The following is a 24191-nucleotide window of genomic DNA, read 5'->3' on the forward strand; positions in this document are numbered from 1 at the left end:
ATGCAAACCACAAGATAAACAGAAAGAAGACAAACAGAAAAAACATGATAGGGAGTTCTAAAAACCCTAATCTCCAATACACTAGAAACTCTCATGCCCTACTTTCAAAAAGCGGTGGCTAAAAAAAAGCCAGTACAAATAAAAAGAAAAAAATTACAAAATTGAATAAGTTACCACGAACTTCATTGAAAATTCCAAAATATTTTTCAATCAGGTTGTGGACCAGAGCGGGTCTAGAATTCAAGACACCCACAAGTAAAGTCTGATTGATTTGATTACTCTTCAGATAAGGTTTGAAATTTTCTTTTTTTCTTATGGACTTTTTTGGCTTGCTGGTCAAGCAAATGGTGAGGCAGTTCCCCACCAATTTACCGGGAATTGATCCCAACTACTAATATTGTGGAAAAAATCAAATGGATTGAATTATTTTTTGGAATATAATTTACTTATTTCAAGGTAGACAAGAACAGGGAATCGAAATCATTAATATATATATATATATATATATATACACTTTTTTAACTTATAGGGAACTTCTTGGATTCAAGGGTAGCCCTAGATGATAAATAAACCTACACTTTGAAATAAAACCACTAGGGTTTCTGAGTTAGCCTGATGAAAATTTGGATGGTCAATTATTATTGTATTGCCATATCATTTACGGGTGTAAACGGGTTGGGTTTACCTGGACCAAACCCTATAGGGTCCGGGTATGGTGACAAACAAAAAGACCTGATTAAGATCCTGGTCCGGACCCTAATGTCCGATTAATACATGGATCCGGGTATAGTTTGTGAAATTTTATACCAGATTCAGGCCCGACCCGAGTTTTGATTAAGACCCATAATTTTTCAATGTAAAAATGATAAAAAAATATTATTTTACCGAGTATGATCCGGGTCTGATTCATGTAGTTTTTATTGGGTCCAGTTATGGTTTCTCTTATAGTAGACCCGATTAGACCCAGGTCCAGACCTGATACCATACCCAAAAATCTGGTCCAAGTCTGATTCCACCTGGGTCCGAACCAAACCCGACTTGTTGACACCCCTAGCTAATATAATTGTTTCAAAAGGAAAAAGTGTTGCATAAAAAAATACTGATCGGATCAGATCCAGGTGGGTGCAGGTCCATATTTTTTATCCACTGAAGTCCTTAACCAGGTTCATATACGGACTGAACCGGAATGTGTGTGTTCATACTTGGGTTTGAATCCTAAGGTACTGGATCCAACTAGAATGGGTCAGGTGCAATCACATTTCACGGAAAACGTGGTGCCCTGCCTGATCTGTGGGACCCACCAACACGTGGCTTGCATTCTGCGGGTATCACATTTCTTTTTCTGAGATGTGATTGCACCCGATCCCGAGCCTGGATTCCTACCTATATAAAATTCTGGTCAAACTGTAGATGAAAAATGTGTCCACTACCACCTGTATTTATGTCGGATCTGGGTCTGACATAAGTTGGAATGGACCCAATTTAAGGCGCTCCTTAAATGGACAGAGCTAACTAGGTTAGTTCAAATCTGGATTGGATCCAACTCTTTGAGAGCCCCAAATTGCCAATTCATATACAAATTTGGTTCTTGAAGGCATTATTAACTCCTATTTAGTCGGGTACAGCCTAATCAGATTTGGTGCTACCTAATACAGATTTGGTACGGCTAATTGGATATGCCTTATAAATGTAATTGGCTTTAGGTGTTAGAATTAGATTTGGATTCGGATGGAAAACTTTGAACCTGATCTGAATCTGATTATTAGTCTGAATTTATATTCTTTAGCAAATCTGACCAGAAAGACCCGAATTTGGACAGATACGTGACCCAAATCCCAATGTTGACATCTCTAACTACAAACAAGACACTGTAACTTGTGTGCTCCTGAAATTATTACGTGGAATGATCAAATATAAAACAAAAATATTGCATAAAAACATGATATTTATGCTTTTAATAGTAATTTGAAAAACTTTAGTTTGATCTTTAATTTTAAGATTGGTTTTTACATTTACTTATTTTGACAAGATTTTCCTGATAAAAAGAGCAAGAGATTTACAAAATTTCAAATTGTTTTTTTCTTTTTTCCTATTTGTCACTTTGTGCAATAGCTCTCTCTCTCTCTCTCTCTCTCTCAGCTTTAGTGTTTTCGGCCCTTGATTTGGGTTTACTGTTTGTTTGCTCGCGGGCTCAAACATTTGTTGACCCTTTGTCTTAGTAATGTTTATGTTTCCTGATAGGCTCTCTCTCTCTCTAGGGGTTTAGACCACACATGCTGGGAAACATGCATGCATGCATGTAGTAAGAACCTGTAAAGAGGCAAATGAGGCTTGGGCCTCAGGGCCCATGGGCCCAAAAAAAAAATTAGGGGCTCATTGTTTAGGTAGTTTATATAAATATTTTATATATTTTTATTTAATATAATATAAATATTTGAAATATTATATTTGTTTAATGTGAATGTAAATTTTATTGTTATTTTGATTCTTTAAAAAAAAAAATCAGAGGCGCTGCCCTCGAACTCCTACTGTTAATAGGGGACCCATTTTTTCCCTCCTCCTCAGGCCCCATAAAACACAGGTACGGCTCTGCATGTAGTTGGTATGGCCCAAAGGAAATATCACATTATTGTACTTAGCTTGATAAAGTTGAACAATTTCTTTCCTTCTCTTCTTTGTTTCAACAATAGATTGAGAACATGGGAAAGGAACAGAAACCAATTTGTGATTGGTCTATAACACAAATTTAGAACCAAAATTCACCTCTCTCTCTCTCACGCACACACACAACTAAAAAATAGAAGTTAATTAGATGGTAAAATTCTGATTGGTGTCTCAAAGAATCCATATAGGCTTATTTCTTTATAGAAATAGATAGCACCATAGTGGCAAAACATTTAAAACAGTTAAAAGAAAAAAAACAACCATTTTTTGCGTGAGAAATTCAAAATTTTATTTTTAACATTTTTCTCACAAAATATTGGCAAATTGAATTTGAAAATAAAAAAATAAACTTTATGAAGGAAAAGTTTTACAGACATCTACACTTTTAACCGCTAGATAATGTCTCGCATTTTTTTTGAAAAAAACCCGATATTTGACAATATGGACAGCACCATAAGGCTAACTTTTTGAGGCATGTTAGGTAGCAAACATGAGCCATGATAATGATGTACAGTGGTTTAGATTTTGCTTTTGAGGGATATGTCATTAGAATCTTGGCACTTTGTATCAACCATAGTGTATTACGGCATGCCAATATCACGCATGCATTTGCAAGCAAACACTTAGTGTCACATAGGCACACAAGGTTGTTAAATGCGAAGCGGTGAAGCGAGGCGTTGAGCATGTTATGAAGCGAGGGGTAAGCCTCGAGGCTTTGAAGCGTAAGCTTCATGATAAAAAATAATAAAATATATAATATTAATAAAATAGCACTGGTAAATGGTTTTTTAATATAAATATACATATATGAGTTTGTTTGATGGTTGATTTAGTAAATATAAGGTTTTTGAAGGACTTGAAAAATAAATAGCTCTCAATTTTTTTAAATTATAACCTTGAATTTGTTTCCATCAAAAACGGCCTAAACAAAAAAAAAATATCTTAGTGATGTATATAAATATTTTTTTCTTGGACATATCAAATGCATACATGCAATAGAACTATTATGAAACTATAGTTTTTCAGCAATGCACTTTTGCGCACATCTCTTATATACAGCCAGGTATATGTAAATTTAAGTTAGTTATACCACCACCCAATTAATTGGAAGCTATTAATGCTATTGAAACTTGCATCAAACATTTAGCTGAAATCATAGTGAGGGCAATCCAAACAGTGATATATTTGAAATTATTTTAGATAATTATGTATTCAAAGCAATTCCAGAACGCTTCAGGTACTGAGTGTACGCCTCTGTACCTTGAGTGTGCGCCTCGCCTGTGAGGCGTACGCTTCAAGTACTGAGGCATACGCCTCTCACAACACTTAATGCACACATGCATAACACACACTTATATGTAGGGATGGCAGTGGACCAAGGTAGACGGGGCTTCGCCCTGCCTCGCCCCGTTTGGACCGGGAATGGAGGACATGAAACGGGATGGAGGTTAAAATCAAAACCTGTGTGGGGATGGACTTACTCTTTCCCCCACCCGCCCCATCTCCGTCTCCGTCTCCGTCCCTGACCCGATCCTCGCCTTGCCTTGCCCCGCCTCGCCCCATCCCCAATCCTTCTTTAGGGATGGCAATGGACCGAGAGGAAATGGAGCCTCGCCCCGCCCCCATCCCCAATCCTTTTTTAGGGATGACAATGGACCCAGAGGAAATGGAGCCCCACCCCACTTAGTCTCATTTGGACCGGGGATGAAAGACACTAAAGGGGATGGAGGCTAAAATCAAAACTCGTGTGAAGATGGAGGCGGGAATGGAGGACACAATTTTGAGATGGGCCGTGGGTGGAGACCTTGTGACCCGCCCCTGGCCCCGTCGACTGTCATCCCTACTTATATGCTCCATAGCATGCCATACTTTAATATGATGCTAAAAAGTGTGTCAGCCCATAAATTGATATTATTATGGTCCCTTTTAGTGCATAACATTTGTTTAATAAAGCACTTTGGATGTCAAGGCGAATCCTTTAGGGAATGTTAAACTAATGGTCTGTATTGCACCGACATTATATATTCCATCTAATTAGTCATAAACATATGCATCAGTTATTAATGGTCATTTATTAGAGTATATGCAATTCTAATATGTTTAGCAGAGAAGAAAATAATGTGAAGCTGCAAGGGCTCCCCCTTACTGAATAGGGGCAACCGTGGTTTATCACCTAACATGAGACGGTTACGGTTCAAAACCCATAGAGGGCATCCTTTGCCACATGATCGAAGCTGGGTGTACTCCTCGGTGGAGGGGAAATCCTGCTGATGTACGGTCAGTGAAAGGAGGGGGGAAAGATAATGTGAATATTTCTCAATAGGGTCAGTTCCTTGATTTAAAAGGTTAAAAAAGTAATGAAAAAGAGAAAAAAAATGTATTAGGATATTATGGCTTTTATACCATTTTAGATCTTTTCATTGGCCATATTTAACAGCAAGTGCAACTACAAGAAAGATAATTAAAAAAAAGAAACACAAAAAAAAAAAATTCTTGTAGCAAGAATGGAGTGGTGGAAGTATGGAAAGAACCAAGAAAAGCTTTTTTCAAAAAGATGGAAGAGTAAAAGAGAGAGTGTTAAATCAAGAAAAATGGAAATAGGCCCAAAGTTTTATCTTTTTGTATAAACATGTCAATCACACTATATAAAGGAAAGAATATATCTATATAGAAATAAATTAATACAGAACAGTAAAAAATGAAATGTACAAGATATATTACCCTAGTAAAAGCATATTATACAAAGTTACAAGCCATATAAAGGCCGTTTATTCAAATTTTGAAATTCCTGTGATGCACAGTGAGAGATGTCAAAAAGGTGTGTGTGTGCGTCTGTGCATGTGTGTGTAGGGGGGGGGGGGGGGGGGGGCGAGGGGATCATGTCCCTAAGGTGGGAAAACACATTTGACAAGCAATGCAAGCACCAGCACACACCAAGCCACGCCTGTCATTATTATGAACACCAATAAACCAGTCTTCACCACACCAAAGCAAGCAAAATAAAAGGAGGGGGGAGCCCTGCCCACATCTACTGTAATGTTCAAAATTTCAAATACAAACCAAACCTGCCCCAACGTGGTGAAAACTAGAAAACCATTTCAAAGCACTAATTAAGTCACTACTTTCTTGACCACAAGTAAGTAAGAATCTCACCATCCTTCCTCCAAGTAACAGACATCCTCAAAACCACATTTTTATCATTTGCATATGATGCAGTCAGTGTAAGAAAAAGTGAGATTGGTGGTGTTGGTTTGTCATTTTAATGGAGGCAAATGGGACATTCTTTGACAATTTTATATTAAATTTGAGGTTGGAGCAGGGAGGCCCGGGGGGGGGGGGGGGGGGGGGAGGTTGTTTATCCCTATAGAATAATGCAAAGTATCCTTGAGATGGGGTTGTCATAACTCGAAATCATGATCCTGTCCAACTACTGTGGATGATTTTTTAGGGTTATTAAGTCACCATGCTAGCTAATACATGCAGATTTGGAGCTGAAAAAGGAAAAAAAAAACAAGCGAACAATTTCTTTGTAAAGGATTCATCTTGTCGGAATCTACTCTTCCAAACAGTTGAAACCATAAAAAAGCAAACTTTGGGGCCTACGGAAGAAAAGGGAAAGGGGAAGATATGGACACAGAATAAAGGAAAAAGTAAAATCAGTGTGAGTGCAACAACTATCTTATTTTTGAGAGGTTTCATTTCATTATTTCTTCCCTCTGAAACGTTCTGGAGTAGAGCAGAAGCATGAAAGAAAGATAAAGGGGGTAAAGAGTAAAAAAGGGATTGGGGAGAGGAGAGGGAAGCAGTGTGGCAATCAAAGCTACCTGCTGTCACACTTTACCAGCTGTACCATAGGCACAGTGCCACGTGGGGATGTTGAGTTGCTTGGAAGAGATACATTTGTGGCAATAATAGCAGCAGCTATGGAGGGAAATAATGAGAGGGGGTCCGGGGAATGTGGGAAAAAGGGTTTTTAGGGTGGCAGTTAAAGCTGATTTCTGTAAGCAGTCAAAATCCCCTTCCCCAAACGGTCAAAAAGGTCCCATTAGCTCGAGACTGTTAAAACAAAATGAACGTGAGTAATCTCTTTCTCTCTTATCATCTGGATTCTGGTGACTTAAATTCTCTCTCTCAGTAACTTGGTACAAAAACCTCTCTCCCTTTCAACTTGTACAAAAACCTCTCTCTATCACACACAACTTGGTACAATACTTTCTCTCTCTAGAAACTTGGGTACATACTCTCTCATTATCTGATGACTTCGGGTAGAAATCTACTCTCTCAGTAACTTGCACAAAACTTCTCTCTCTCTCACAGTAACTTGGTAGAAAAATACCCTCAAATCTAGACTTGGGTACAATACTTTCTCTCTCTTAGTAACTAGGGTACAGTGGTACGCTCTTTCTCTAGGGTTGAAGTCTACTTTCTCTCTCTAGTACTTGGGTACATATCTGCTCTCTCTCTCTGGCTGTCGTTTTTTTATTGCTTTTCCTTTTCTTGCTCTTGAAACCCTCTTGCATCCATCCTCGTCACAGGCCTGTACTGGTATAAACAAACAGTGAAAACCCCATGAAAATTTAAACTTTGAAGGCCGTCTTTTCCATAGAAAAGGACCATCTTTCTTTTTCCACAATGGATCCCAAAGGTTCTTCAAAGGTCCCGTCTCAAGAGGCGCCCAAATTCCACCAAGCCCTGGGGCTCCAGAGGGACAGCAAGATGGAAGCCAAGGATTTGCAGATAGTGGTGCCTGAGAAAGAGGAAGGGAAGAAGCAGCTTGCCCCCAAGAGAATCTCTAACAAGGACAGACATACAAAGGTGGATGGGAGGGGGAGGAGGATCAGGATGCCTGCCCTTTGTGCAGCTAGAATCTTCCAACTCACAAGAGAATTAGGCCATAAATCTGATGGGGAAACCATACAGTGGTTGCTGCAGCAGGCAGAGCCATCCATCATAGCAGCCACTGGAACAGGCACAATCCCTGCCTCAGCCCTTGCTGCTGCTGCTGCTGGCTCCTTGTCTGCACAGGGGAGCTCTGTGTCTGCTGGCCTTCATCAGAAGATGGATGAGTTGGGTCATGGAATTGGAAGTGGGAGGAGCAATTGGACCATGACTATGGGTAGATCTCATCCTGCTACTGGTAATCTGTGGCCTGTTGTGGGTGGTCTCACCTCTGGGTTTTTGCACCCGTCTGCTCCTTCTACATCAAACTTGGGGTCTGAGAATGTGAATTTCATCCCAAGAATTGGATTTCCTGGCTTTGAATTGCCAAGCACTCATCTTGGACCTATGAATCTGAGCTCAATCTTGGGTACCCATAATCAGTCTCTTCCTGGGTTGGAGCTTGGGCTCTCTCCTGATGGTCATATTGGGGTTCTGACCTCCCAGGCGTTGAATTACTACCATCAGATTGGGCAGAATAGAGGAGCTCAAGTTCACCCTCAACAACAACAGCAACAACAGCAGCAGGCTAGTAAGGATGATTCTCAGGGATCCAGACACTAAGGGAGAGGCTGTAAATTTTTGTGAAGAGCTAAGGGTGGTTGTGGTTTTGAGATGAAAAAAGCTCAGTATGTCTTTCTAAAGCAGTGGAAAGAGACCTTGCTGATACAGTCTTTGTTAAATTGACTTATAGATGCATGAATCATGCTCGGGCCTGCGCTTTCTTTCCCTGCAAAGGCTTCATCAAAATCTCAAAATTCAGGTATTTTTCTTTCTGTTTGCGTGTTAGTTTATGTTTTCTTGAATTACAGTCTATGGGCTTCTCTTTGTTGAGACTGGGTAACTAGTAAGATTCTTTCACTTGTGTCAATTTGCAGGTGCAACATAGGAAAGATGAATTGCTTCTTGGGATTGGAACTCTTTTTCCTTTTTGTTTTTGATATTTTGTGTCAAGGTGTGCTCTTAATAGCATAAGCTATTGTTGATTATTGGTTCTCAAGTTTAGGTGGATTGGTGATTGGCTTGATGTGGAGGAAGTCAGGATTCCATACTGCAGAATATGCAGGTTATATAATTTTTGTGGTAGGAGTTTGTAAAGTCCAGGAATAATATGTTCTATTTTTCATTGGATATGAGTTTATTAGAAAAAACAATAAGTAAAACTTTCATTGCTTCACTTTGTCATATTGTCACTCAAACCATCAGAACATCTAATGGCAAAAGTGATGATCCAAAATGGCCTCTTGATTATTTTAGTTTGTCACTATTTTGATCTCTTTTACATTGCCAGAGGACCAAGACAAATCAGGCAGGACATTGATATAGTACAGGTCATTCTTGTTTAGTGTTTTCAAGTTGAGATATTGTGATTGGTTTTCTGTGAAAGTAGTAGGAAACTAGGCTTCTGAACATGCAAGCTTCTGTAATTTTGTTTTTTCCTTCTGAGTATGATATTTTTTGGTTTTGTGTATGATACCAGGTTTCAGAAATCAATTTTAAGAGATGTTGTAATTGTCCTGAGCTTTTATATCTACTTATCTTTACATTCACTGAAGGACTCAACTTGAAATCCTTTGTGATAATGCTGAACCTTGAATTTATCCACATACTAATAACAATATCATATTAAAAATTACAACTGAATTAATAGAATGAGTTACATCCATTGGTTTATGTATCATCATTTGATCACTGTTGCCAAAGAAAGATTTATGATTGCTGAACCAAATCAGACCAGTCAGCAGAGTCTGGCGAGAGAATACTTATGTCACGGCATGCTTAAATCTATGGATTCTAGTGTCATAAATATCACTCATGTTTTGAAAGTATCATGACGTTGTTGCTATAAAATGAAAAGCCTATTTAAAAAGTAAAAATATCAGAGAATCTACATATAGCCTGATATTGTCGCGATAACATTATGATATTATCATGATTTAATCGCTATATTTTCAGTATTTTTTCATGAAAGACAATTTTTCCTTGGTTCTTTATTTTTATATTTTAAAACATTGTTAGAACCTTTTAATTTTTTTATTTTTTGTATTGTTTTTGTCTTCTTTCAGCTTTTTCGGTGTCAAGATTTTCCCAAGATTTATAAATAATCCTAGAATTCTTGAGAAGTTGCTTGATCGAGATATTTTCAAGGCCAATATGTGTGACTGTGATTGATCCTTATTCCAAAATTTTCTTTTTGCTTAAATGCTTTCTTACTGTCTCTTTCTTTTGTTATTCAAATACGTCACTGTCATCCAAAGAACAAGTTTGGTCTTGCAGTTCTAGGGGAGGAGATGACCATATTCTTTGGTATCCAGATCATTAGATATCTCTGCTAGTAACCATTCCTTTGCCACCAGCTTTGGTTTATTGAAGAAATTTGACGCAGTTCACGCTAAAATCAAGTAGGCAGTTGTTTTTTAATAGATCTGAGGAGAAGGGTTGATTGTCTTGTTCGTTTTTCTTATTTCTGTACTTGTTTATGGTCTTATCTACCCAAAATCATGTGAGTATTGAGTTTCTGTTCAATTGTCTTATCAGAGTGAGTCTCTGAAAGTTCTGGTTTTGTGAAGGAAGCATATCAACAACAAACTAAAAGTTAAATAAATGCCTGGTTCTAGTTGTACCATTGTTAAATAAAAGTCTGTCTTGTTGGAACATCTAGGATTCTCTTGATGAAATTACTTTTGTCTGCACTACATATGAAAGGAAAAATGCATATATATAAATTATTTGGCTACAGTTGCTTCATCAAGAGACTGAATAACAAAGCTAACTCTTTGTTTTCTAACTGAATTATTACAAGCAGAAGATGAGAAATATCAACTTGTTGCTGGGATAAAAACCCATTGATCATCATGTGAAAGCAGAGGTTCTTAAGAAAAAAATTAACTATATTGTCTTGAATATCGCTCACTTTACTTTGATATGCCATCTTCTGTTGGTTTTACAGAAGTTAAACCTATCTGTTCTTATTTTAGATAAATGAGAAGTTCATGTGAGCCTTTGAAACTCACAAACCACTTATTTTGCATAATCTAAAATGAAGAATATGCCTTGACTTCTATTTTGGTGGAACTGGGGAAAACTTGCAGTTGAATGATATGTGGAAAAAAAGGCATTGGATATCCTCGATATCGAACACTTTGATAATGTATGACAAATTCTGTTATCCTCGAACATCTGCATTTCCATCCTTTTTGTTTCAATTGCAATGTGGAAGAAAGATTTACAACCATTTACTGATAGAAATGTTTTCAATTTTATTAACTATTCCCTTAACTCATAATGGTAGCAATGCTAAGATCGATGTTAACTTCTTATAATGGTGAATGCAAAGGCAAATGGGCATAATTTTTTAGTTGAGTGGTGAAGATGTACTATATATTTTCATCAAGTCATTCTCAGTTGAGGTACCATAAACTCATAATTTTGAAGCTGAACGAAACATAGCATTATGTGGGCTAAGACTACAGGAGAAGTTGGAAACTTTAGTGGAAAAGAAATTGAAAACCTACTCATGAGTTTTGTCACACTACAAAAAAGAATGACCTAGAATTATGAACACACACCTCCTATTCTTGTAACTAGGTGTTCTATGCATACAATATCTGTCACTTTTCATTAGGTCTCTGGTTTCTTGTTTTCTTTAATGCAATTCATGTTCACATGACGTTATTGAGAAAGAGAGTAGGGGTGGGGAGGGGGGCCTACTGTTTACAACTAGTATCTATGATATGACAACATTTAACTTCAACACAATCTATTTAAGAGGAGAAGACTATGGAATTTGACTATAGGTTTTTTGCTTCTTAACTTTTGGTGCATTGAACTTGAAAGTTGTATAGTTATGATGAAAGATTGCATTGATGATTGCTGTAAATACCAATTTCAGACAGGAAAGAGATGGCAAAAGATGATGAGACTGAGCACTATCTAGTTAATCATTGATCTTAGATTATGTGTCCAAGAGGGATAGAGGCTTTTAGTGTTCACTTTAATTTGCCAAGGTTGATCATGATATATAGTGACTGATTTCCTTAAATCGCATAGTCCTATCGGATAACGCTGCTCTGTTTATGGTGTTGCAGTAGGATAATAGTTAAAAATGGGCCTTGAGAATATCTTATCATGATAATTTGTCATTAATTAAGAATAAATCATTGAAGGGAATCAATATCACTCAAGTGCCAATTTCCAACTTTTGATTTTCTACAATCTCTTGGTGGCCCGCTTGTTCGGACGAATGGAGCCCACAAAGATCTGATCTGACCCATAAAAAAACCTCAACTAAGATATCAGTTTCAAGATCTCATGCTTTTCAAATACAAAAATAATTCACAGCTCACAAGAATGATTATGTCTGTAATCCACATGAACTTTGACAACCAAGCTCATGAGCATAGCTTTAAAGATGTACTGTTGAACAACGTGCAGTGTCTAGGATTATGTTCAAGTCTTAGATGAGTTCATTGTGTCTATGACTTTCAGCTGTCTTTGTGAGCCTAAAGTTACCTAGTTGTTTATTTGGCTGGAATCTTAGCTCAGTACATTCTCAACTTTTGACCACCAAGTCATAGAACCAATTCTGGCTTGACCAGCTGGTTCCATAATCATGTTGGTGTCTAAGAACTTCTCCAGCAAAGGGCTCCATGCAAGAGGTTATCTTTTCCTTGGAAGTTCATTTTGAAAGTGAAACTACATGCTTATTCACACTTTCCAAACTTTAGGAGAGACCTGATTTTTGAAAATGGAAAGCTTACTTCTCCCAATATGAAAATGAACTTCCTTGATAGTGTAAACGTTTTTCTCATGTCAAAAGAATTGTACTTTTTTTCTTGAAATGCATGTCTTTACAATAAAATTTACCTACATAAATATTTCTTATAAGAACACTTAAATTTTATCTCTAGTAAAGAACATGAGTTTTAACTATACCTTGTCATTTTTTATTTGTTTCTGTTGTTTCTTAATTGCTTTCCCTTAGGCTTCCTAAACCGTTCAAGCTTCAAGCATCCAAGCATTTCTGGCTTCAATCTTCGTGCATCACCACTCGCACCAACTTCAGTGGTCTGCCTTCATGTTAGTCTGTTTGATGTGCCTCTAAGTTCAAGTGTTTTAGTTTTATGATGCATGGCACCTTTATATTTCTCCCCATGTTGCAGTCACGGCAGATCAGGTGCAATCACGTTGCACACTTTACTGTGCAGTGTGCTGCCGTACCTGATCTACCCTCCATCTTTTGTTGGGCCCCACAGTTGACAGGCTGTATCTCAGAGATGGAGGGCAGTCAGGTGCAGCGGTACACTCAAAGTGTGCAACGTGATTGTGCATCTCGTTGCTGTCATCCATTTCTTTGGCAGGAGCTCATGAAGATGCTCTGCTGCTTTGGATCCTCCACATTGTGACAGACCTTGGGGAATGGAGTAAGATGGCCTGGAGGAGCATCTAATGATAACACCATGCTTGTTTCCCTCTATCTTTCTCCATCTTGGATTCTATGATGCTATGACAAAGGTGGCAGTTGGCAGTTGTGGGCCAGCCATCCAGACTGATTCAAGTATCATGTTTCAGCGATGTTGAGTACGATTGGAAAGCATGATTTAACCATGTCCAAACCTCTATAACATCAAACTTTCTGGACGGGACCTACATATGGTTCTGCAGTTGGATCTTTCTCCATAATAGATCAACTGTGTACCAGACATAAGTATTTCATTCATCTAGGGCTAGTTTAACATCATTATCATCATTATATATATATATATATATATAGAGAGAGAGAGAGAGAGATCTTAAGATGGCCTTAAGTACTATATGACTATATAAGTGTTTGCTTAATGTGAACTTACAGTTGTATTCTATATTTACTTAGTAGAGCAATAAAAAATCAATGTATTGCACTAAATAAAAAGAAAAGCAAATTTTTTAGTTTAATTGATTTTATTCAAAGCATGATTTTTAACAAGTAAACAATGATAAACACATTGAGAGATTTATATTAAGCAAGAAACATGTATGTTTTTTCAAGTGTGTAGGCACACACAGATTGTGCGTCCTTATTTAATTGACCAATACAACCCTTATTTCAAATAGGGTACTAGATGGGTTGTGAAAAAACAACTCAATTCATGGTGAAGTCTACATCCATCTATACACAATAAGGGTTAAAAACATAGTTCTATTACATAAACTTGACTACTTGACTTTATGTATGAGTCCAATTATCAAATTTTTGTATCATCCCTGATGCCCTGTGGTTCCAGATCCAAACTTTTAGGACCCAAATGGGTCAGTGGAATCTGAGTCCACATCAACTTGGATGATACTTATATGTAACCAATTAAATCATCTTGCATGCACATGTTGATCAATTGCATCTCACAAACAAACCACACCAGCCACTATTCTATAATAATCATCAGGCAATCTTAACCCAAACAGAGGCAGAACCTCCCATGAGACCCTAGTGCACAAGTAGCACTAAGATACTTCTCCTTGAAGACTTGCACTGTTCTATGCATTTGCTGTGATTCAAGGATGAAGCTCTATGACAAGGAAGGCATCAACCCAATATGGCCAAAATACCAAGAGAGACCAAAACTATAGACACCATCAAATGCTTATCATTCATCTCTGCAAACTCTTCTAAGAAATTCACTCTATGTTGTTTGTGATTGTTCTTTGGTCTAGCAAATGGTTCTCTATTTATAACCCGACTTTGTCACATCTAGTTGAACCAGTTTGTTTTGCGACAATAATAATGTATTTGATTGATTGATTCATGAGTTAATAATAATGATCAGTGATGATATTAACTGTGCCACTCAGTCTTGGTGCACGTTTGAAAGCGAGAAAGATGTAAGAAAAGTAATGCAAAATGGAAAATCCATATGATAGACTTTTTCCCTGAGAGAACTTTTCTTAAAAAATACACTTTTTGATAGGAAGCATTCATCCATGAGAGAGGTGGAGGAATGTTTCCTACTAAGAGAAAATTTATTTTTACACTCCTCACCACCCATCTCACGACATCTCACCACCATCCCATCATTTCACCACCACCACCACTCTCCTCTCTCTCTCTCTCTCATTTTTTTCACATTTTCCCACTCTGTTTTTCTCATGCTACACAAACAAACAAAAAACTTTCTTTTGGAAAACTTCTCATATCAAAAACTTTCTTTTTCTATAAGAGTTTTTCTCTCTTCCAAACGTGCCCTTGGTGTGGTAGCATTTTCTTGCTTGAGTGGAATGTGACCAATGACTTGCAGCAATGTGGATAGGAATATGGAGTGCTTGCATACATCTCACCAGTCACCATGAACCTAGGAAAGAAAGTTAAATTGGACCAGTAAGAACGCTGCAAGTCATGTGGTTGCTTGTCTAATATGATTTCTATCTAAGTGACACATACTTTTCTTTTAGATTAAAAATGTGAATTATGGTCGGGTGGGGTCCAATGGCAATTGGCTTTTCTTTTGTACCAAATTGCCTGTGTGCCCTCACACACACACATACACACTCATTTTTTTCTTTTAAATTTAAATTGTAAGGTCAAGTGGGGCCCAATTGCCTTTGCAATTACCAAATTGCAATTTACCTTTTTCTTTTGACAAATATTACTTATACTGTTATACTCATCTGGTAGAGGCAACTCATGAAAGTCACCGAGTCGAAGGGACGTCATTAGTTCGAAACCCACAGGTGTGCATCTCTTGCCAAAAGGTTGAAGCTGGCTGAGGTTTTTACACCAGTGAGCTTGTGAGGGGGTGAGATGGTTTTCTAATGTCATTAAAAAAAATATTGCCTAATGTGGATGATTTTAATATGTAAAGTTGTTGGTTCTTAAATCGACACAAGTACTATCTATTTATTTTTGTATAAATATTTGGGGTTTATTTGGAAAATAGAAATTATAGGAAGCCGGAGACAAAGGTTGTGAGAATGTTTTACTTGATCTTAGAAAACTATACATCCAATTAGAGAGAGAGAGTTCTAAATTTAAGGGTTATGTGTTAGAACCCCGCCCTAAGAAGAAGGGGGCTACTTAAACTTATCCTCAATTTTAGCAGTTGTGTTCTGAGTTGTCCAGCAAAATGGAAGGGGTGGAAGGGAGACTGACTTGGCATGGTTCCAAAAAAGAGAAGGCCTGGGGCTGTTCCAGGGCAGGAGGGAGACAATCATTCCTGTCAACCTACCTGTCAGTGGCGGAGCCAGAAGTTTTTTGTTGGGTGGGCAGACTTCGGGTGGTGATGATCGACCTCTATCGGTGGCGTAATGGCTCGAAGCCTCCGTGGTGATGAAGATCATAGATCGAGATCGAAAGCCTGTTTCAGTAGTTGAGCCACCTCCTTCTCGGTGGTGATCCAGCAGCAAGCCGAAGGACTTCCAACCGAGGTGCCTCCTCAGCTCCCTCTCGGAGGGGACGGTCTTCGCCACAGCATGAGGCGGAGCAACTCCCTTGGCTGGCTCCATCCCATGTCCACCGTCTCCTGCGTCTGAGTGCCATAGGGTACTCTGTATCGCAGGGAGGCTTGATCTCCACTCCTGCACCACCCTGCTCTGATCTTCTTTGACAAGCATTTGCAAGGAAAGAATGCAACCACCAAATCGTGCGGAATGAAAATACCCGAGTCGTATCATATTTCGACTCGGTTTCTAATTCTGGGGTGGGCGACCGCCCACCCATGCCCACCCCTGGCTCCGCCACTGCTACCTGTGATGGATAGGCGTACTGAGGGGAGAAACTTAATCCCTCAGGCAAAACATGAACCACAGAGTGAGGAATATAATTCTCTCAATAAACTTCACTAATTTCATTCATAAATAATAATACTTATTTATAGAATCTACCTAAGAGTCCTAAAAGAAATAAAAGATCAAAAATAAAAATTCAGATAGAAAAAGAGGTCATCCAGTCACCGTCAGACTGAGTCTCTTGGGCAAATCTATATCCAAAACGACTTCTCGGGTTTTACTAGGATGGTTCATAACAATCTCCCTTCTCAAATTTGCCTTGTCCTTAAAGCCCTCAAGGGTGAAACACTAGGTGCGAGATTTTTCCATGCGTCCTAATGGGATTGAGTCTTGAGATATACAAGGTCTGAGTTTGATCTTGGTTTGGATATGAACTAGGTGGGGTTAAGGTTTGGGTTAGGTTCAAGTTTGTATCATGGGTTGAGTTTAGGTTTATAGGTTTTTGGATTGGGTCCAAGTGTAATGGGATTGGATTTGGATTGAAGTTTAGTGGATTCGGACCAAGTTTTAGGATTTAGGACAATTCATACTGATTGGGATAGGGGTTAAGGTTAAAAATTATAGGTGTCAATAGGTCGGGCTTACCCGAACCTGACCCTAACCAAAAACTATAGGGTTCGGGTATGGTGATAAATAAGAAGACTTGATTAAGACCCGAGTCCGAACTCAAAGGTCTGATTAACACATGGACCCCAGATATAGTTTGTAAAATTTTATACTAGACCCGGACCTAACCCGAAATTCGATTAAGACCCGCAATTTTTTACTATAAAAATGATAAAAAAATATGGTTTTACCATGTATGGTCCGGGTTTGGTTCATGTCATTCTTATTGGGTTCGGGTATGGGTTTTCTTATAGTGGACCTGATTAGACTCAGGTTTGGACCCGATACCATACCCAAAAATCTAGTTCAAGTCAGGTTCCACCTGTATCTGAACCAAACTTGACCGATTGACATCCTTAGTTAAAATGGATCAAAATGAGGGGCATTTGGGTTAGAACCAGGTTCAGATTTGATGGGTTTGGGTATTTAGAGGTAGGACCAAAAGCATGGATCTGGATTTGATCCAAGAAGAAATTTGGTTCAATCTACACCAATTTTAAGTAAGGGGGAGATGAATCTGGGTCCAAAACCATTGCAACTGGTTTGGTCTTGAGAACTAGTGAGAACCGGGTCAAAACCGGTTTTGGGCCAACGCCGAACCAGAGTCATGCTTGTGGAAACCTGTTTATAGAGGGTGAAATTGGGCCAAAACCAAGTTCAGACCCGTTTGAACCAGGTTTGGCACCACATAACCGGGCCAAAACCAAGTTCAGACCCGTGATGAACCGGTTCTGATTCGAATTGTTTCGCCCACCCGGGTCATCGGGTAATAGCCTCCCACCTGAGGTCCCCCTTTTGACAAGCCTCATAGGGCTCCGAAGTCCGACCTGTGAGTGGTCCTCCCGCTGGCCAGTGATGGCCGATGGTCATCGGGGGACCTCCCCTCTCAAGCTGGGAAGGACGGTGGAGGCACCCTCCACCGTCACCGTGTTGCCTACACCAACGTCACTGACAGTCTCCTTGTCTGCATCGTTCATGCCACCTGCCTCGTCAAGTCCCAGTACATCTACATCGTCAGGCCCCATTCTGCCATTCTGAACGTCTCCATGGTTGCTCAGGCCCTCGAGACCCTCACCAAAATGCCATCTTCCAATCATCTTTGCCATTAAAAGCCAACTTTGAATCCGAACCACGGAAAAAACGCTGGGTGGGTTCTCGTCGACTGTGTCTCCCAATCTCATCGGATTAGTCACAGAATTGAGAGGGAGGATGTACCCGCGCTATGCAAACACTCATTCTAATTCATCCAACTCTGTCTATGATGTTCATGAGCATGATCCATGCTTCTTTTAATATTGTCGAAGGGCTCACTAATCTTATTTATCGCTTGAACGAATTTTAGACTCCTGAGGTTTTAATCAATGTGATAATAGGGACTGGGATGAATTCAAAGAAAAGTACGAGCCCTTACTACGTCGATCGAGGTAGTATTCTAGTCATCTTGGCTTGAAGGAGTGAATTGTTCTAATACCAAATGTTAGAACATGTTGGATCGATTTTCAGATCACACAGTTTCACAATCATAATCATCATACAAAACATGATATAAATCATAATATGCAGCATAATACAAATCATGATTTTCAGCAGATCGAAACATAAACAAGGAGCAGGCATGTCGGGTTCCGCATAACACCAAAATCCAGATAGCAGCATATGAACAAGCAGATGCACAAAACACAATAAACACAAGAGAAGCATGTTAATACTGTATAAAAGGCTAAGGCGCACGAAAGTACTCCTCTTAGAGAAGATTCGCCCCCACATACAGTGCAAACAGGGTCCGACATCCTTTCTCCAGGATATAATAGCCTCGGCGATCTGGATCGATGCACGTCGATGATAGATCACCCTTCGAAAATAAGCTCAGGAACTATAACTGCAGACCTCACAGTTTTAGCAAAGCAAGAGAGAGAGATGATCGAGTGTACATCCGTCCCCTTGGAACCTCTCTAACCACGTTTATATAAACGTGAAAGAGATATGTTTGAAAGGACATGACTCTTGAAGAGTTGTCCATTTTGAATAAACATGACCCTTGCAAAGAGTTACTAGATTTGAACAAGTGTGACTCTGCCAAGGGTCACCAGTTCTGAACGGGTGTGACTCTGCCAAGGGTCACCAGTTCCAAAAGGCATGACTCTTTTTCTTTATATAATCCAAGGAAAAACAGAAAATCGGGGCAAAAAGATACATTGGTCTTAATTGGATATGGCCCTAAAGGGCCAATTACCCGAGCCTGAGCACGGCTCGGCTCGGCACGACACGGCACGGCGGGCGCGCGCGTGTGTGTGTGTGGTAGTCATCTCACCCTCTTGTTCTCAGGAACAAGTGTAAGAGTTTACATGTGAATTATAAATCCCACAACAAACTCAAACACGATCAATGTGGGACTATTCCACACCATCAAAACCAAACTTTTTCCAAAAAGGAAAAACACCCCATGTTTCTTCTTGGAATTTCCTCTCCCCTCCCTTCTTGCACCTAACATTCCCCCACAAATTCAAAGAATGAAACGGGAAAAAACAAAGATGCAAGATGAGATAATCTTCAGCAGGACATATCATGCTTTTAGTAATGGTACCTTCCGGTTTTAACCACTAGCTTAGTTGACTAACTTTACCCCCACAGGAACGAAGTGAACTGAAGTCTTGGACTTGAACCTTTGGTGTAGGAGTGTCCATTAGCAACAACATGATAAAGGTTCTGGTTATAATCTTTAAGGGTGACGCGTTAAGGCCATGCACCCGAATCCTGTTTCATGAGTGACTTTAGGAATAACCCAATTTCTTAAACTGCGGTCACACAATCACACTCACATAGGTGGGCTTCTCCAGAAATGCACTGCTAACATCTCGCCTAGAAAGCTTTGAACTCATTCAGAGTTTTAACTCTTCCTTAACTAGCAGCTACAACACCTTTTTAAAGTAATCAGGGGAACAAACACAGATACAAAGTATCTCATAAATAAGGTGCTATCCAGTTCACCCTACTGCTTGTTATTACCACATTGAACCTACTTTGTCGGATCTTCACTCAGATAGGTTGGGTTGCTACTGCAAATGAACTACTGATGGGTTTCAGTCTCATCCCCTCTCTGGATTTTAGGACCAATGTCTTATCTAGTCCTTTCGTTAATGGATCAACTGTGTTCTCTTTGGATTCAACATAGTCCACAACAACCACTAACTGAGACACCAGTTCCCTTACATACTTTATTCTGACTTGGATGTGTCTTCTCTGCTTTTGATTATATTTTGTGCTTTTAATCTTTGCAATAATGGTCATATTGTCACAATGCACAGATATTGCAGGAATTGGTTTGCTCATTAAAGAAAGTTCTTCAAGAAGTCCATTTAACCATTCAGCTTCCAATCCTGTGACATCTAAAGCACAGAGTTCAGCCTCAAAAGTAGACCGAGACAAGATGGTTTGCTTCACTGATCTCCAAGCGACTGCGCCGCCACCTAAGGTAAATACATACCCTGTCACCATAACTCTCAGAGTTCATGGCTATCCAGCTTGCATCACTATATCCCTCAAGGACTGCAGGGAATCTCTTGTAATGCAAACTCAAGAAAATAGTTCATTTCAGGTACCTAAGTACCATGTCCAATGTCTTCCAATGAGTGCGATTTGGACAACTTGTGTATCTACTTAATTTTGTCACGGAGAACGAAATATTCGGTCTTGTACAATTTGCAAGATACATCAAACTTCCAATAATCTGAGAATACCTCAATTAAGACAAAGGAACACCAGTCGTATTCTTATGAAGAGGGATAGAAGGGTCATATGGAGTTTCTACAGATCTCCCTTGATTATAGCCAAATTTCTCAAGTACTTTCTCAACAAAGTGAGATTGAGAAATAGTTATTCTCTCAGCTGAACGAGTCAGCTTTAAGCCTAGGATCACATTTGCAATACCCATATCCTTCATATCAAACTTACTACTAAGAAACAACTTTGTCTCATTCACAATTCTCATATTGGAACCAAACAATAGAATATCATCTACATACAACAATAAACAACAACTACGCCTTCATCCCAAAACAATTGGGGTCAGCGAAGAATATCATCTACATACATGCATAAAATAATACAACCATCACTTTTAACTTTGCAATAGACATACTTATTAGATTCATTGACAATAAAGCCAAATGATAAAAATAACATTATCAAACTTCTCATGCCATTGTTTAGGGGCTTGTTTTAGTCCATATAATGACTTGACAAGTCTACAAACTTTGTTTTCATTACCAGGAGCCACATAACCCTCAGGTTGATCCATATAGATCTCTTCTTTAAGATTGCCATGCAAGAAAGCGGTCTTTATGTCCATTTGATGGACCGAAAGATCATAAATGGAAGTCAGTGCAATAAGCACCCTAATTGTGGTCATCCGAGTAACTGGAGAATATGTGTCAAAGTAATATATTCCCTCCTTTTGTTTGAACCCCTTGGCAACCAGTCTCGCCTTGTACTTGTCAATGGATCCATCTGGTTTCAACTTCTTCTTAAAGATCCATTTTCACCCAATTGTGGAACTATTACGAGGGAGGTCAACCAGTTCCCAAGTGCCATTAGAGATAATAGAGTCCATTTCACTCTTGATGGTGTCTTTCTAATGCCTTGCTTCAGGTGAAGCCATTACATCTCGGAAAGTGGGAGGATCATCCTCGATAAGGTAAGTGATAAAATCACTTCCCAAATCTTTGGTAATCTGTGGTCTCTTGTTCCTTCTAGGTTCAACCACTTCCTCGGACTCAATGGGTGTAGGATGGGAACAAGATGGTTCTACCCTCACATCTGTCATCATTTTCAAATGTTCAGGAATGGAACCAGAAGTTGAAGGTATATCTAAAGAAAACAGATTCTGAGGTATACCAACTTTCATGGGAAATACATCCTCAAAGAATGTAGCTTCTCGAAGCTCAACAATAGAGTTTACATATATGCCAGATATCTCAAACTTAATTACTAAGAACTTGTAGACATAACTGTTCTCTACATAACCCAAAAAGACAACATCTACAGTTTTAGGACCCAGCTTCTTCCTGTTGTGCTCTAGGACAAGTACTTTTGCAAGACACCCCCACACTTTAAGGTATTTCAAGCTAGATTTCCTATTTCTCTAGAGTTCAAAATGACTATTATTCTTATGCTTCTGAGGAACTCTATTTAGAATATGGCAAGCCGTATTCAGAGCATCCCCCCACATATAAGTAGGTAATCCAGAATTCCCAAGTAGAGCATTGATCATGTCAGTTAGGGTTCTATTCTTCCTTTCTGCAATCCCATTAGATTGTGGAGAATATGGAGCAGTAAACTCATTAACTATGCCAACAAATTTGCAATATTCATCGAGTTTATTAAAGGTATATTCTCCCTCTCTATCAGACATCAATCTTTTAAGTTTTCTACCAGTTTGTGTTTCTGCTTCATTCTTAAAAATAAGAAACTTATCAAAAGCTTCATCTTTTGATTTTAGCAGATACACATAACAATATTTAATGTCATCATCTATAAAAGTGATAAAATACTTTTTATGATTTCTGGTTAACACTCCATTAAACTTACAGATATCTGTGTGCACCAGATCCAATATTTCAGAATCTCTAACAATCGTATGGAATGGTTTTCTATATTTTTTTGCTTGCACACAAATTTCACATTTCTTAGTTTTATCAATAGAATGCTCAGGAATCATTTTCAAGTTCATCATGCATTTCACAGAATTGAAATTCACATGACCTAATCTATTATGCCACAAATAAGATGATTCTATATTATATGCAACATTAGACAATGAATCAAAAGAAACATCATTTTCTAATTTACCACTGCAAACATGTTCAACACGAAGTTTAAACAAACCATCATCTAAATACCCCTTGCCAATAAAGGTTCCAGAATGTAAAATAACAACTTTATTACATTTAAAGTTAAATTCATAACCCTCTCTAACAAGACATGAACCACTTAGAATGTTTCTTCTAACTACAGGCACGTGGTGCACTCTGTGTAAAGACAGAAATCGTCCTGAAGGAAACTTCAGATCCACGTGTCCAATCCCTAACACCTTTGCAGCCGTTGAATTGCCCATAGTCACGGATCTGCCTGCAGCAGCCTGGTATGAGACAAAGACAGCCTTATCAGCACAAACATGCAAATTAGCCCCAGTGTCAACCAGCCACTCTGTCGGCTTATAAACGTGATAGATTTGCGGGTTAACAGAAACATACCCAGTACTGGTCCCAATGACCTCAGTCACCATATTGACTTGAGGCATTTCATTTGTGGTCCCATGAGCTTTGGCCTTCTTGGAAGGACATTCCTTAGCCCAGTGCCCAACCTGCCCACAGTTTCAGCACGATTTGTTCTTTGCCTTTTTCTGGATTTTGGCCTTAGGTTTAAACTGGTTTTTCATTGCAGATTTCAGTTTTTTTCCCTTGCCCTTAAAAGATCTGGTCATCATGTTCACCTTAGGCTGTTCAGTTGGCATCATGACCTGTTTCTGGCTCCTATGCTCTTCTTCAATGGCGATGGCTACCATAAGATCATCTAGGGAAATCTTTCCTCTACGATGCTTGAGAGACATACCAAAGTCTACCCAAGACTTAGGAAATTTCTCCACGATGGTCATAACTTGAAACTTCTCAGGAAGTTTCATATCAACCTTAGCCAAACTATGAAGCAACAACAGAAACTCGTGTGCTTGCTCAGTGACTGACTTGCCCTCAATCATCTGATATTTCAGAAACTTGGCAACGAAGTACTTTTCAAGACCTTGGTCTTCGGTATTGTACTTCTTGTCAAGTTGATCCCATAGGCCTTTAACAGTAGTAGACGATGAACAATACACATCGAACAACGTGTTGGACAGAGCCAACAGTATGCAACCACGACATATACTGTCCTTTTCTTTTCACTCTACTGTCGTAGTGACCGCAGCAGGGTCAGGGTCAGTATAAAAAACTGAAGGGCAGTCGAGTTCCAGAACAGACAACAACCCTATCGTAGTAAAGAAAATTTTTATGCGTTGCTGCCAACGCTTGAAATTCTGGCCGACAAACTTTTCTGGCATCCCGGACATGTCCACTTTTGGTATAAAAGTGGAAGAAGACAACATGCTTATAATCTTCTCTAAGACTGTTGGATCGATTTTCAGATCACACAATTTCACAATCATAATCATGATACAAAACATGATATAAATC

At 38.9% G+C, this 24191-nt stretch overlaps 1 pseudogene across 1 annotated transcript; it reads left to right on the forward strand.

Annotated features, from left to right (window-relative positions):
• The first annotated feature begins 7170 nt into the window (after positions 1 to 7170).
• LOC149811410 (transcription factor TCP20 pseudogene) lies at positions 7171 to 8839 on the forward strand (annotated as a pseudogene). Its single transcript, XR_016428485.1, has 2 exons — positions 7171 to 8365; positions 8481 to 8839. The product of XR_016428485.1 is annotated as a transcription factor TCP20 pseudogene (transcript).
• Positions 8840 to 24191: the final 15352 nt, after the last annotated feature.

This window comes from Nuphar pumila, chromosome 17 (genome assembly GCF_984573655.1).
Source record: "Nuphar pumila chromosome 17, dmNupPumi1.hap1.1, whole genome shotgun sequence".
Classification (NCBI taxonomy): Eukaryota; Viridiplantae; Streptophyta; class Magnoliopsida; order Nymphaeales; family Nymphaeaceae; genus Nuphar; species Nuphar pumila.